Below are 13,890 nucleotides of genomic sequence, written 5' to 3' on the forward strand. Positions count from 1 at the left end.
GAGAAAGACTGCATTGCATACATTGCCTGTAAAATAAAGGTACTTTCCGATAATGGCGATAGTTACGTGGAGGAAGTTGAGGACGATCCTCCGTGAGGGGTTTTTAAGGGTTATTGATCTATCTTCGTTATTCATTATCCATTATCCGTTATCGGTCAGTTCATAATACGCTACAAAGCCTAGGAGCCGGGACACTTACTCTCAGCCAAAAGGCCAAGCTAAGGTCCTAGCCCTAAAGCCTTGCTGCGATCATTGCGAATGCACCGTTCCCGGAGGTACTGCAATACCGGGCCGATGCGTGGAGTGGACAGAGCAAGCTCATATTCCATCTCCGAAATGCGTGAATTCACAATTACGATGAGTTTTATTTTAACAGACACGTTTGATACATTGCGAGTGTGATCCTACTAGCGTGTTGGTACCTTTCAAAGGAACGGTTTGGGATGAAAGTTATATTATTATTATTGAAGCGTTGAAAACTCTCTCGGTGTACCGTCTTTCTTTGTAAATATGTGTAACCATGTATTTGCAACTGTATATTTTTGTAATGTATTTATTTTAGAGACTCATTCTGTTATGTGTTCTCTGGGCGAATCAAAAAGAAGGGGCGGAGCAAACGCGGGCTGATGGGAAGTTGGGTAAAGCTGAGTTGCCGGTAGAACTGTTCGTTGTCGCAGCGGACAATGGTGGATATATATTTTTCCCACCCTTAACGTTGGAAATATACATTTTTTTTCCTTGGATTACTTTCAACGGGACCCGGACTTTACAAGTCTGCATCATACGTTAATTACAGGTATCATTTCCCATTCATGATGCTGACTGTGGTTTTAGGATTGTGTACTATCTGCTGAATTACAATTGCAGAACCCACAGCCTGGTCTGGCTTAAGCTTGTGATAGTGTCACATGTTTTAATGCGGCCGCACGCAGTTTATATACAGGTGCGGCTTGTGTAAGTACAAAAGTGGCAATTCACTTAAAAAGTGGTGGGTGCGGCTTATAATCAGGTGCGCTCTATAGTCCGGATTTTACGGTAAACCCTGTTTACGCCTTCGCCAATAAGCTTTAGGATCTGCTTATACGAACGAGCACTAGTGAATAGGATTTGTCGCGCCGGTGTCAAATGTCATGCCGTCATTGTCACGGGGGACCCTTGGCAACCCTGCAAGAGTCTTGCCAAGACGCCGTTGAAGACAAATGAAGCCAAGCTCTATTGCTGATCATGCAGTTTTCTTCTGAATCATAAGTACTGTGAATTTATGGGCTGGGTGAACTTTAGTCATCTGATTAATAGCGCCACACCTTGCTTTGCTTTTTACTGCTGATTGTAACTAAAGGTTAAACATATATTAGGACTTTGTTTCTGCATTATTTCACGTAAGTGTGATGAAGGATCCACGATAATTATGAAAACAACCTCTTTTGTATACAGTGGAACCTCGGTTCTCGACCGTAATCCGTTCCATTTCTTTGTACGATCACCGATTTGTACGATCACCGAAGCCGTTTTTTCCCATTAAAAGTAATGTAAAATTGTTTTAATCCGTTCCAACACCCTGAATGTTTATCTTGAATATTTGACGTAAAGCTAACCCCGGCTAATCGTACGTTCGCGTTAGCGTACTCTTCCGTACGAAAGATTACGCTAACATGAACGTGTAAAAATAAAAAAATCAGGTCGTTTACACGTCATTTAGCACCCGGGTCCCCACAACAAGTGGTGAGCGGTTAAAGGATAAAGAGAAGAATTATGAATAGGATTTCTTACCGGTCGGCAGAAGCCATGCTGTATTCCTGAAAGAAGGGAAACTCGCACACCTTCATATTTTGCTATTATTTCTTTCTTAAATGCAATAGTTGTACGCACTACTCCTCTTTTTTCACCTGTAGCAACTTTGCTGCTTGCACCGACCTTTTTCCGAGGCATAATTAGGGGTTAAAACACTCCGTTCACCGATATTAAAAAACGAAAACAGAAAAGGAGTGCGCGTTGCCGTGACATCAGTTCTTCACGGGGGGTGGGGGCAATCTACACTCGTACGCCGCTCAGCGTCGCCCCTAGCGTACCGGCGTTCGAACTCCAATTTTTTTGAACGAAAAGCGAAGCGAGAATTTCTCGAAATTTTTGGTCAAGAACCGAGGTTCCACTGTATCTATTTTTCTTATAGCAGTGAATATGTACAGCTAAATGATCCCTTTTAATAAGAGTAATTATATATATTTATATATTTATTTATGCTCACCAAAACATATGTAAGTTCAGTATCAGATCACTTGCATAATACTTAGAAGTGATGTATTTTCTCATCATGATCACACCCATAATCCTATAAATATGTACTTTCTCCAGAAGCTGAATTTTTATCGGAAGAGTACAAGTGCTATAAAACTACAATTTCAATTGATTATCCCTGGACTTTGTCCTTGGGCTTTCAGTTGAATAGCGTCCCGTTCCCGGGATGGTGTTCTTTTCGGAAAAAAATTGCAATCTTTGTAATTGACCGGCTAACAGGGGTCGGCAACCTTTTCGGTGTGTAGTGCCACTTTCAAATGTCCTTGTAAATCAGTGTGCCACACCAAGATTAATGACTCGCACAACAATTTTTTTATATTCAACAGAGCTGTCATTTTACACCAGTCCAAATATACAACATGGATAGACATTGAAATCCTATTACTGACTATTCTTGTTCATCAATAAACTAAAAAATGAATGTGAGCAACATGTGGAAAGGCCTGTAGACATCCATGACTTCATGTTTCTATCACCAGAATCAACCAGAATTAACCGTTCATCAACTATGAACTATAATAAATGGACAGCTATTCATCAATGAAACCCTATTGCAGAAAATATCAACTTGAATCGCACACACGCTTCTTTAATGTATTCGCCATCATTAAATGGATTTCCGTACTTTGCCATGCAATGAGCAATATGATAGCTTGCTACAGTGGCTGTGTTTTTAGCCGTGACAAAGGTTTTCGGGGTCAGTTTGTTTGCCGTACCTGGACATGTTACGTCTCGTAATGTTTTAACACTTGATGTGCGAGGTACAACGCTCTCAAGGCATAATGCACCAACGCCACAGTGATTTTTTTTTTTTTTTTCACAAAGCCCCTGTATTCTGACCACGCTGGCTAAAAAGAACGAGATTTATTCGCTGGAGGAGCCTACGTGATTAATTCATTTATTGCGCGCCTGTGTTTCGTTGGCTGGGTTAATACATGGATCTCTCTGCCGCGCTGACACACGCACACAAACGGAGCAGAGGAGGGGCGCTACCATAAAGCCTCTAAACAACACGGTGCACAACTGAAGATGTCTAAATTTAAGGTAAAAATGTGCATTTTTTTGAAGAAAAAGAAACAAATCATTATTATTTTGCCATGTTATAGGTTGCCGGCCCCTGGTCTATGGTTTGGCCCTTGTTGATCCAGTACAGAAAATGTCTCGATAAATACTGCAAAATATTTGCATTTGGGCATTTGTCACTGTTCATTTTCATACCACTTCTTCTGTTTTGATGACGAATCCAACAGGCTTATATAATCACTGTTTTGTAGGTACCTTGAAGTGAGCACATTGAGAAATGGCGTTTTGACTCAGGTGGGCAGAATGTGTTGGCGTGAAGAGGTTATGAGATCATCAAGCTCACAGAGGAATATTAGGAAAGCACATTTGCAAAGCAGATGCAGTGGTTTGAGGCGGGTGAGGTGAGAGTTAAACAGCCTGAAATCTAGATTTCACGAGTGAGGTTTGGTCACGAATTGGTGACATAATATAAACAACTGTCCTACTCATTCAAATCACTCCAACTCATTGCTTTTCCCCTACTTTGCATGAGTGATTTATTTACTTGCTGCAGTGCAGATTAAAAATTACCAACAAAGTTATAAATTACCTTTTTCTCCATTTTAACCCAAACCCGTTTAGATCCTCAACTTTTCGACCAAGTGAGACTGTCGGTCTAATTTGGCTAAGGGTCAGGGGTTGTAGGGAAAAAAATAGATTGTTTTTGAACTTGAAAGCTTTAGGTACTTGGGTTGTGATGTGGCTGCAGTTGTTGGAATGGAGTGTGAGGTATTGCACAGCGTCAATCAAGTAAGCAAGGTTTTGGTTCCTTCGAGGAGAGTGATGAGTAACAAGAGTATGAGTATGGATGTGAAGAGGGGACTGTATGAGAGTGTGATTTTGCCGAGTGTGTTGTATGGTACAGAGACTTGGAGCCTGAACGCAGATTTGAGAAGGAAATGAAATGTTTTTGAAATGAAGTGTTTGAGGGGTATGTTAGGAGGGACAGGATTGGATAGATTGAGAAATGAAATTGTGAGAGACAGAACTGGAGTAGTAGTGGAACTGAGCAAGCGTGTGAATTAGAGAGTACTCGGTTGGTTTGGACACATGGAGAGGATGGATGAGGAGCGAATATTGAGCAGAAGTCAATGGAAGGAGACCAAGAGGAAGGCCACGATTCGCGTATATGGATGGTGTTATGAGTGCCCTGCGGGAAAGAGGTCTAAATCTAGTGGAAGCTAGAGCTCTTGTTGGTGATAGGAATGAGTGGAGAGCTGTTGTAAAAGGATAGTGGGATGTTTGGACGTGTTCTAGGGGATGGGCAGGGCACCCGTATGATGTGGCAGGGGTAAACCAGTGAAAGCTGTCGGGGCCTGCTGTCGAACAGAAGAGTGTGTTGTGTCACCCTGACGCGAGTGACACGGTCGCTTTCTTGTGTCCCCTTTCATCCTGAGGGACGGTAGCATGGGTGCCGAGGTGCCTAACTTGTTTGGGTGTTTGGGCATTTCGGTTGGCCATGGTCCAAAACTGTCTGTGTGTGTTTTTTGCTATTTTTTTCTCCCTTTTTTATTTTCTTTGTTATTGTATGTGTCTTGCTGTCGGTCACACCTCTTTATGGGATATGACCAAGATAGATAGATAGATTGTTTTTATCTGCAGATAGTTTCAAATCTAATACCTTGGCAATCAGTGTAGGAAAAAAGAAAGTAAAGGCTTTTCCAGTTTTCCCTCATATTGTCACTGCTATTTCACTGCTATTTTTTTGGTCATTGGGGTTAAGCAGAACCTATGCATGTGGACTATCCATCAGTGCTTGAGGAGAGAATGTGTTATAACTTTTTCTGCGCTGGTTATACAAAATGCTGCAGCCAGGCTTTTAACTAAGACAAGAAAGTTTGATCACATGACCCCGATTTTAGCGAACCTGCATTGGCTCCCTGTTAGCATAAGATGTGATTTTAAGGCTCTGTTGGTAGTATACAAAATCATGCATAGACTTACTCCCTCATATCTTTTATTTTTAATTTCCCCCTATGTTCCGGTCCGGAGCCTTTACTCTGAAACTGCTGGTCTACTCGTGATCCCAAGAGTCAAGAAGAAATCTGCAGGTTGGAGAGCGTTCTCCATTCGGGCCCCGATGCTGTGGAATGCTTTGCCCTCTGAGATTCGATGTGAAACCTCAATGGAAATGTTTAAATCTAAGCTTAAAACACACTTATATTCTATAGCACATGAATAACCTATAATTTATGTTGACAATATCTTTGTATCATTTGCCCTCATGTAGGTTTTAGATCAGGGGATGGTGTCATAATAGTCTGCAGTTTGCAATAGTCTTTGATCTGTGCAGCCCTTTGAGACTCTTTGTGATCAAGGGCTAAACAAATAAACATGACTTGACTTGACTATAAGTGATCACATGATAAAACTGGAGACAAAACAATGATTGCTTCATATCTGTGATGACATGTCGTCTCTGTCCATGCCAAATTTATGGAACGGATAAAAAAAGGAAATACAACAAGCGGTTCAGCGTGATTAGAGTGTTATGTTTTCAAATGAAGGCAGAATTTCTCCATTCTCACCGCTGCCAAAATTTTAAGACACCCATCTTTTCTTCAACCATTGTCAAGCTTCGTCATACTTCCCTGGCTTTGGGGGAGACTTTCGATTGGTTCGTTTGTCTTCTCATCCTTGTTTTTTTTTTCAAAAATTAAATTGGGGGTCTGTTACTTTTCGTATTACCACTTCACAGATTGCTGTCACAGTCTTGTTCCACGGACAGACTGAGGATCATTTCTTCCTCATGCCATGAGGCTCTTTAACTCCACCCCCATATTTGCATATTACCCTATTTTTATTACAGTGTGTATTGTATGCAGCACTATTTAAATACTCTATATCGGGGGTGGCGAACAAGTTTGACACAAAGAGCCGACATTTTTAACCGTGAGAGTCAAAGAGCCACACCACGCACTGACCTGCCATGACAGACAGACACAATTAAAAACATTATTTCCCATAACACACTCCTCTCCTTACAAGTATTGTTCTTGTGTTGATTTCAATGAAAGTGTCCACCCTCAATACACTCAAAAAAAACTAAACATGAAACAAGGCAAAGAGCCACAGTATATAGAAAATATGATGAGGCAAAGAGCCGCATTCTTATTGGCCAAGAGCCGCTTGCTGCTCTAGAGCCACGTGTTCACCACCCGTGCTCTATATCAACACGTTAGATTGGGTATTTCTGTATTCTATTTCTTTTACCATTTTATTATTTTATTTTTCAACACAAGGAATACTGCTGGAAGTGTGAATTTTCCTACGGGGATGAATAAAGTATCTATCTATCATCACACTTGGATAATGCTCAATGTAAACTAAATGTGAAAATGAGAGAGTTATTGCCTGGGGGCACAGTAAAAACAGCACTGTCACCCCCCCCCGGAGGTTCGCACCCGACTATTTGAGAACCACTGAGTTAGCCCGAGCCTACGTACTGACTTTTCAAATCCGTCAGGGACCCTCGGACTGAAATGTAATAGCGCCCTGCAGCCGTACGACGGCCAATAAGAAACAGATTGGAAATGGATTGCTGCTGCTGTTGAGCTGCTGTCAGAACAGCTCGTGCAGAGTCATGGTTGGCAAGCAGGTGATTGGTCAAATTAAGTCAAACAAGCTGTTAAACGGATTTGGGACTGATTCATGTGAAGAGGATTCAATAGCCTGTGGACATTGGCCATGTGTGAAAACTGCTTTTTGTGTGCAGCTTACAAAGGGAAGCCCATCTTGACCAAATTAGTAAAAATACATTTTATACATAGATGACATTAACAATAATGTAGTTCATTTGTTCTCAATTTCTGCGATTTTACCTGACACAGCAGTGTAAGATTTAGAATTCACATACCGTATTTTCCGCACTATAAGGCGCACCTAAAAGCCTTTATTTTTTTCAAAAGCTGACCATGCGCCTTATAATACAGTGCGCCTTATTTATGGATCAATATTAAGTCGCAAAGTCTTGCAACTAATGCAGCAGCCGCCGACTAGATTTTCCCCCGAAGGCCAAGTAGTCCGCGGTGTATGCTGGGATTTATTTACCGGCGTTTCATTGGCTAACCAATGTGTCAATCATCATTTGAATCGATCACTATTGGCCAAAGTTATTCGGAGGTAAAGGGGCCGGATCTTTTTTATCATTTACAGGCTGGCATAGGCTAAAGGGGCAAAACAAAGCTTGCAATTGGCCAAAAAAGATGAATGTGAACCACACGTTGGGTTGACGGCATAGAGAAAGCATTTTTTACTATTCTGTATTTGTAAATATTTTATTCTCCTGGATTTACTACACTCACGGATATAAGAGGACCATGGTTGAACATTATTATTGAGCACAACGACTTCAGTGAGCTACTCCGGCTATATATTTTCCCTGTATCTTGTTTCAGACTGTTTCTGTGATAAGCGGTGCAGATAATGGATGGAATGGAGTGTCTATTTTTAAATGAAACTCAATTCCAAGTGTTTATTGTCATATGCACAGTAAAGTTGCGAGCGAAAAAGAAAATAGAAACTAAGGAATGGTTGGCATTTCTTGAATCCCAAGACTTTAACCTTCCGAATGATATTTGGAACGATGAATTTGAGTGACATCGTACGGACACCGCATCCGCACGTGTTCTCGACATGTATTTGCTTCTTTGCAAGCTTTGGGAATGTTAAGGGGGTAAAAAGTTGGACTGAACTATCTGACTGTTTTGTCGACGTTCCCATTGTAGCGCCTAATAATCCGGTGCGTCTTATGTATGTCAAATATAGGACCAAAAACTATTTTTTTCGGGGTGCGCCCTATAACCCGGTGCGCCTTATAGTGCGTAAAATACGGTATGTTTTTCCGACCACCCTATAGCTCAATCTCATTGCATGGTCACAAGTCGCCAAAGAATTTCCTCTAGTGGGAAAAAAACAACAGTTTACAACTCCATCAACGGGAGAATTTCCCCCAATATGACAAGCCTGCTGCTGCTTTTGGGATCATAAAATGAAGTCTCGTTTCCATTTCTCTGCCTGTGGCTTTGTCCTCCCCGTTGCCGTCCATCACAGAAACTGTGTTGGAACATTAGGTCTGCTGCACCATTTATTACTCGACCAAATCTCATGACTCAGGCATTTGATCCAATTCGCTATACTTGGTAGACAATTTAGTAGTAGTACCACACTGAGATCTAGTAATAATTTGAGACCGAAGCCCTGATTATGTTAAAAGGACTGTGTGTATTATTAAGCACCTCCTAGTGGTTAGAATAAACGATTAAAAAGAAGCAGTATCAATTTAGATAATAAGAAAAAATACATCCATCCATCCATTATCTGCACCCCTCATCCTCAGTAGGGTCGCGGGGGATGCTGGAGCCCATCCCAGCTATCTTCGGGCAGTGGCCAGGGGACACCCTGAACTTGTTGCTAGCCAATCGCAGGGCACACAGGGACAGACAAGTCACTCGCTCATTCACACCTAGGGACAATTCGGACCAGCCAATTAACCTGACATGCATGTTTTTGGAAAGTGGGGGGAAACCGGAGTGCAAGGAGGAAACCCACGCAAGCACGGGGAGAACATGCAAACTCCACACAGAAAGGTTCGATCTCATGACCTTAGAACTGTACCGCACACGTGCTAACCACTGTGCCGCCGTGCTGCCCGCAATAACACATACATTTCATAAATGGGGCGGCAGTAGCTCAGGAGGTAGAGTGATCGTTTTAGGATTAAGGGATCCCAGTTCGAATCCCGGCTTGTCCGTGTTACATGCCGAAGTGTCCTTGGGTAAGACACTGAACCCCCAATACCCCCAATAAGCAGGTTAGATATGTGAATTTCCCTCCGGGGATGAATAAAGTATCTATCTATCTATCTCTATCTCTATCATCTAGCGCCTTACATGGCTGCACAGATCACGGCCGCTATTGGGAAATGTGAAGCACAATGTAAAGCGTTTTGGGAAGTCATTGACTTGAAAAGCGCTATATAAATGCAGATCATTTCATTTCATAAATATTTTTAAAGAAATTTGCATTTATATTTCATACTGTGAGTCTCTCCCACAGGGAGCGGACCTAAATCTCTGCTGTCTAGCTTCTATCCGTACCCCAAAAAACAAAAGCCTCACGAAACACCAAGCCAAAAAAAGAAAAAAAACATGCGGTTTGGTCATTTTTTGTCGCTGTAGTTTGTATTCTTCTTTGTACTTTTTAGCACTTATTTTCAGTTGCACAGTTGCATGAACGCACAGCAGGAAGAAGCTAGCCACTCATATTGAAGGGTAGATGTTCGTGAAACTCTGCGTTATTTCTGCCTGTCTATCTCCAGGCATCAGTGTGTACTGTACCATTGCATTGTGGGAAATGTCGTATTTTCGCATGTGAACTATCTGCATGCTAATAATGTACAATAATCATGTCGGGCCCTACAAAAACATTTATTGGGCCGAATGTAGCACATGAGCCTTGGCTTTGGCATGTTAGCTGTACACTATAATCAATAAAAATGAATATACAAATGCTGATGCAGAAAGGGGAAACTACATCAAGCAAAAGTAACTTTTGGCCATACAATCCACAGTCTGTTCTTGGCCAAGGTCTCCAGTGCCTTGCGTATATTACAGAGCAGTAGAGAGGATACACGACCACGTTGTGCTACTTCTTTTATTTATTAAATATTTTCCAAAGAGTAACACAAATACTTACTCTTTCTAACAAATAGTGTCGACCGATTATGGCAGTGCATTGTGCACATTATGAAGAGGTAGAGAGGAGACACGACCAGGTTGGCAGTGTTCTCGTTTGCCCGCGTCCCAGACGCATTATTTTTGCTGGGGACGCATCGTGTCAAATCAACGTGCGTCCCCGGGACGCAACTTTTTGGACACGAAATTGTCATTCTCATTTTTTTAACAAAGATTTACCGCACTCCAAACTTTTCGTCAGGCAGATCCGCCATTGTTGTTTTGGTCTCGCGGTTCGCGTTTACGTCTGCACGCTAGGGTGGTCCTTAATGGGGGTCGAAATTTTTTGGGGGGGAAATATTGGGCTCTGACCCCCCGCATATGTTCTTATATCGATAAAAACACACTGTGTGCAATTTTGAACAATTTGGATAATATTTAGAGGTAGCTCAACGACTTTGAAATTTCCCAAAATGGTAAAATTTTGGCAATTTTCGAGAAAAAACGGAAATCTTAACCCTATGTGTACGGCGTTTTAGAACATCCAATTTCAGTCCATTGCTTATAATTGTAACACAAGAAAAGTTACAAGTAACTTTGTACACTAGGTCTGATATAATGTGCGAAAAATCCTTATTTTTCATACCAAAATTTCAGAGGCCTTGAGCGACCTCTAAATATCCTTTGATTTTGATGAAACTTTGCCTAATTACGTTTTGTATATATTGGAACATATTCAAGGGGTCAGAGCATGAAATTTTAAAAGTCGAAAAATAAGGACCACCCTACTGCACGCAGATCTCGAGTTCGAGTTGTGTAGTAAAAGTCCGTTTCTTTTTAGAGAACCGGCTTTTCCGGCTCAACTCATTAAAGAGCCGGCTCACTTGCTTTGATGCATTATATTACGAATTATTATGTTGTATAAAGAAGTTGAGAAAAAAAGGAAGTATAAAAGGAGAACATGAAAAAAGACAGGTTTGTGGTGATCCATTTAATCAGTATATTACCAACAATAATTGAATGCAGAAAATGAATTCATAATTTGAATAAGAAAATGTATTATTCTACTTCATTCTATTTGCATGTATTTTTTCCTTCTAAGGTTAACGTCCAAGCGACTTCCTTTTTTTTATAATAAACCTCATTCATGTCGAGCAACTCAGTGTCTCACAACAAAATATTCATTAACAATATAAATGATATAACGAAACACATGTACAATATAACATGTTAAACTACATAAGCAGAATAAAAATGGTGTAAGATTATTTTGTATTTTGTAAGGGGAAAATATGACAGTTTGTAAGGGCATGGAGCACGCTAAATTTTGGGGACCCATAGATCTCTGTTGGGACCCATAGATTTTTGAGCATGCGAGTCCCCGGGACCCATCACTTTTCACAGCTAAAATGAACACTGGGTTGGGCTACTAGGAAATCAAAATATTTTGTCATTTGGCGCATGAATTGCTTCCTATCGAGCAGTCTCTGCTAAAGGAATATTTTGGCGTGTAGCCATGTGATTAATTCTATTTTTGTAAGAGTAATTTTGTATCCCTAAACGTCCTAATTCACATCTGGAACGCATGTGCTAGTGCTCGACCCGGCCACCCGCTTGTGTGTGTTTTGGGCACGGTCAGACCGGCCTCTTGATCCACCTGGTCTTTAGGAAGGAGTCGTTTCCTTGGCTGTTGCACCAAATCCGGGCGGATTTCCTGCCGAGATCACGGCCTACTCGACCGACGTAGACCCAAAATAGAAACCGCTGAAGGTAGCAGAGTTCTTTCGAGTGTATTAACGTGTATTTCACGCTAAAAGAAACCGTATTCCATAGACGCCGTCGGCCTGAAGGTGAAGAAAATATGCAAAACCAGTCCCGGTATCCTGGTTACGGGAGTGGAGCGGGGAAACGGCTGCGCTATTTCCTAGCGCTGATGTCATGCCGTTGTGGTTTTTGTTCACCGCTGCCACGTGTAAATCCAAATTATAGTCCCATCGTCTGACGTGAGGGGGGGAAGTGCCTGCTCCCCGTCTTTAACTCTACAGTCCCGACTACGCACGGTGTTTAGCATGAGTTTCGCTGCTTTGCTCACTTTGTCTTGGTTAATGAATTTTGTTTCTGGATTCTTTTTTCCAGTGATGATTTAAGGAAGGCTTTTTTGTGCGGTAACTGCAGTCTATCGGTCCCACCAAGGATCCACATTCTGGCTGGACTGGATGATGAGGCTTTTATTACAGTTGCTGCAATGAGCGACACAACATACACACACCGTGTGGTTAGCACCTCCGCTGGTACTCAACATTGTTAGCAGCGCGCTGGAGACTGCTCTTAGCGTATCAAATAGTTTTCTCTACAGTTGATTTGCAATACAGTTCAGAAAATTAACCATTACAATAATTTTTACATACATTTTAACAAGATACTTTCGTATAGTGTAAGTGTAGTGTGTATAGTGTAGCGTAAGTTATCGTATAGTGCAGGGGTGTCAAACTCATTTTAAGTCGGGGGCCACACGATAGAACAAACATTCTGTCGGGGGCCGGACTAGTAGGTTAAAGAGAAAGAAAAAAAGGAATAAAGAAATAAGAGAAAGAAGGAGGGAAAAGAAGAGAGAGGGTGGGACAAAGAAAGAGAGAGAGGGAGAGAGCGTGAGAAACAAAAGAGATAAAAAGAGAAGTCGTGAGAGAGGGGGAAAGAAATGGAGAGGATGAAAGAAATCCAAAGAGAAATAGATAGAAAGACAGAAGGAGAGAAAAAAGAAAAAAAGCGTGAAGGGTAGGAAGAGAGAAAGGCAAAACAGAGAAAAGGAAAAATTAAGTTAGAGCAATAGAAGTTAAAAAGACAGAGAGAGAGAAAGAGACAGAGAGCAACAAAGGAAAAGAAAAAGAGAGACAGAGAGTGAAGGAGACTGAGACAGAGAGTGGGAGAAAAGGTGTGAGAGAGAGAGAGAGAGAGAGAGAGAGACAGAGAGATAGAAATAAATACAAGTACAGTGTCTTTGTGAGAGGGACCTGGCTTTGACAACATCAAGTTGACATATTTCAACCTGCAGCTTGTTTTTTTCTCTTGTGCCTCTCTGAGTGTTGTCTCGCGGGCCGGATTCAATCCCTTGGCGGGCCTGATCTGGCCCGCGGGCCGCCTGTTTGACACCTTTGGTATAGTGGTTTTAACTTTTACAATGAATTCGACTCGACATATTTTGAAATCTGAATTTTAACCAACATCGTCCTTTATATATATTTGTGAAAACGGAAATAATTACAATAAGGAGTGTAAAAATGGGAATACTTAACCTGCAATGAGCGACACAACATACACGCACCATGTGGTTAGCACCTCCGCTAGTTCTCAACATCTATGAGGGAAATTAGCATTTCAGTCGAGTACAACGTACGGCAAAACTGACATAACTGGCGACGGAAACAAAACGAAAATAAATCCAAAAAGCTTGACAACCTCGATTACATTACTGTGTATGTTGCAAGATTTGTCAGTTGTGGTTTTAATATATCAATTAACTTTTTGCCGAGCACCAGAAGATCGTGGCTTACCGTTAGCAGCGCGCTGGAGATTGCTAACAATATCCGCCTTCCGGTCATAAAATCAGAGGCTAAACTAAACCTTACCCCATACCAGCAGGTGGCGCTGTTAGACTCGTCATTACAGGACACTTACACACAAACAATGCAAACATATTTCAGCCGGAATTTCAACAAAACAAAAGTTATTAATACACCCGTTACACATACATGTACACAGTACTTTTCAGTTGAAAAGGCATTTATTTCATAATTGTATTTACAGTGACGCCTCAGCTTTTAAACGTAATGCGTTCCAGGTTGGTGCTCGAGGTCTGAAT

General features: G+C 41.5%; 1 protein-coding gene and 1 pseudogene across 5 annotated transcripts in view; one reads left to right on the forward strand and one right to left on the reverse strand.

The window, feature by feature from the left end:
• The window catches only part of myo1b (myosin IB), a 141,067-nt gene that overhangs the window by 32,426 nt on the left and 94,751 nt on the right, over nucleotides 1-13,890 (forward strand). The gene's annotated exons all lie outside the window — the stretch shown is intronic.
• On the reverse strand, nucleotides 254-454 carry LOC148352545 (U2 spliceosomal RNA; annotated as a pseudogene).

Source organism: Urocampus carinirostris, chromosome 14 (assembly GCF_059441175.1).
Source record: "Urocampus carinirostris isolate Australia breed hairy pipefish chromosome 14, RoL_Ucar_1.0, whole genome shotgun sequence".
Lineage (NCBI taxonomy): Eukaryota > Metazoa > Chordata > Actinopteri > Syngnathiformes > Syngnathidae > Urocampus > Urocampus carinirostris.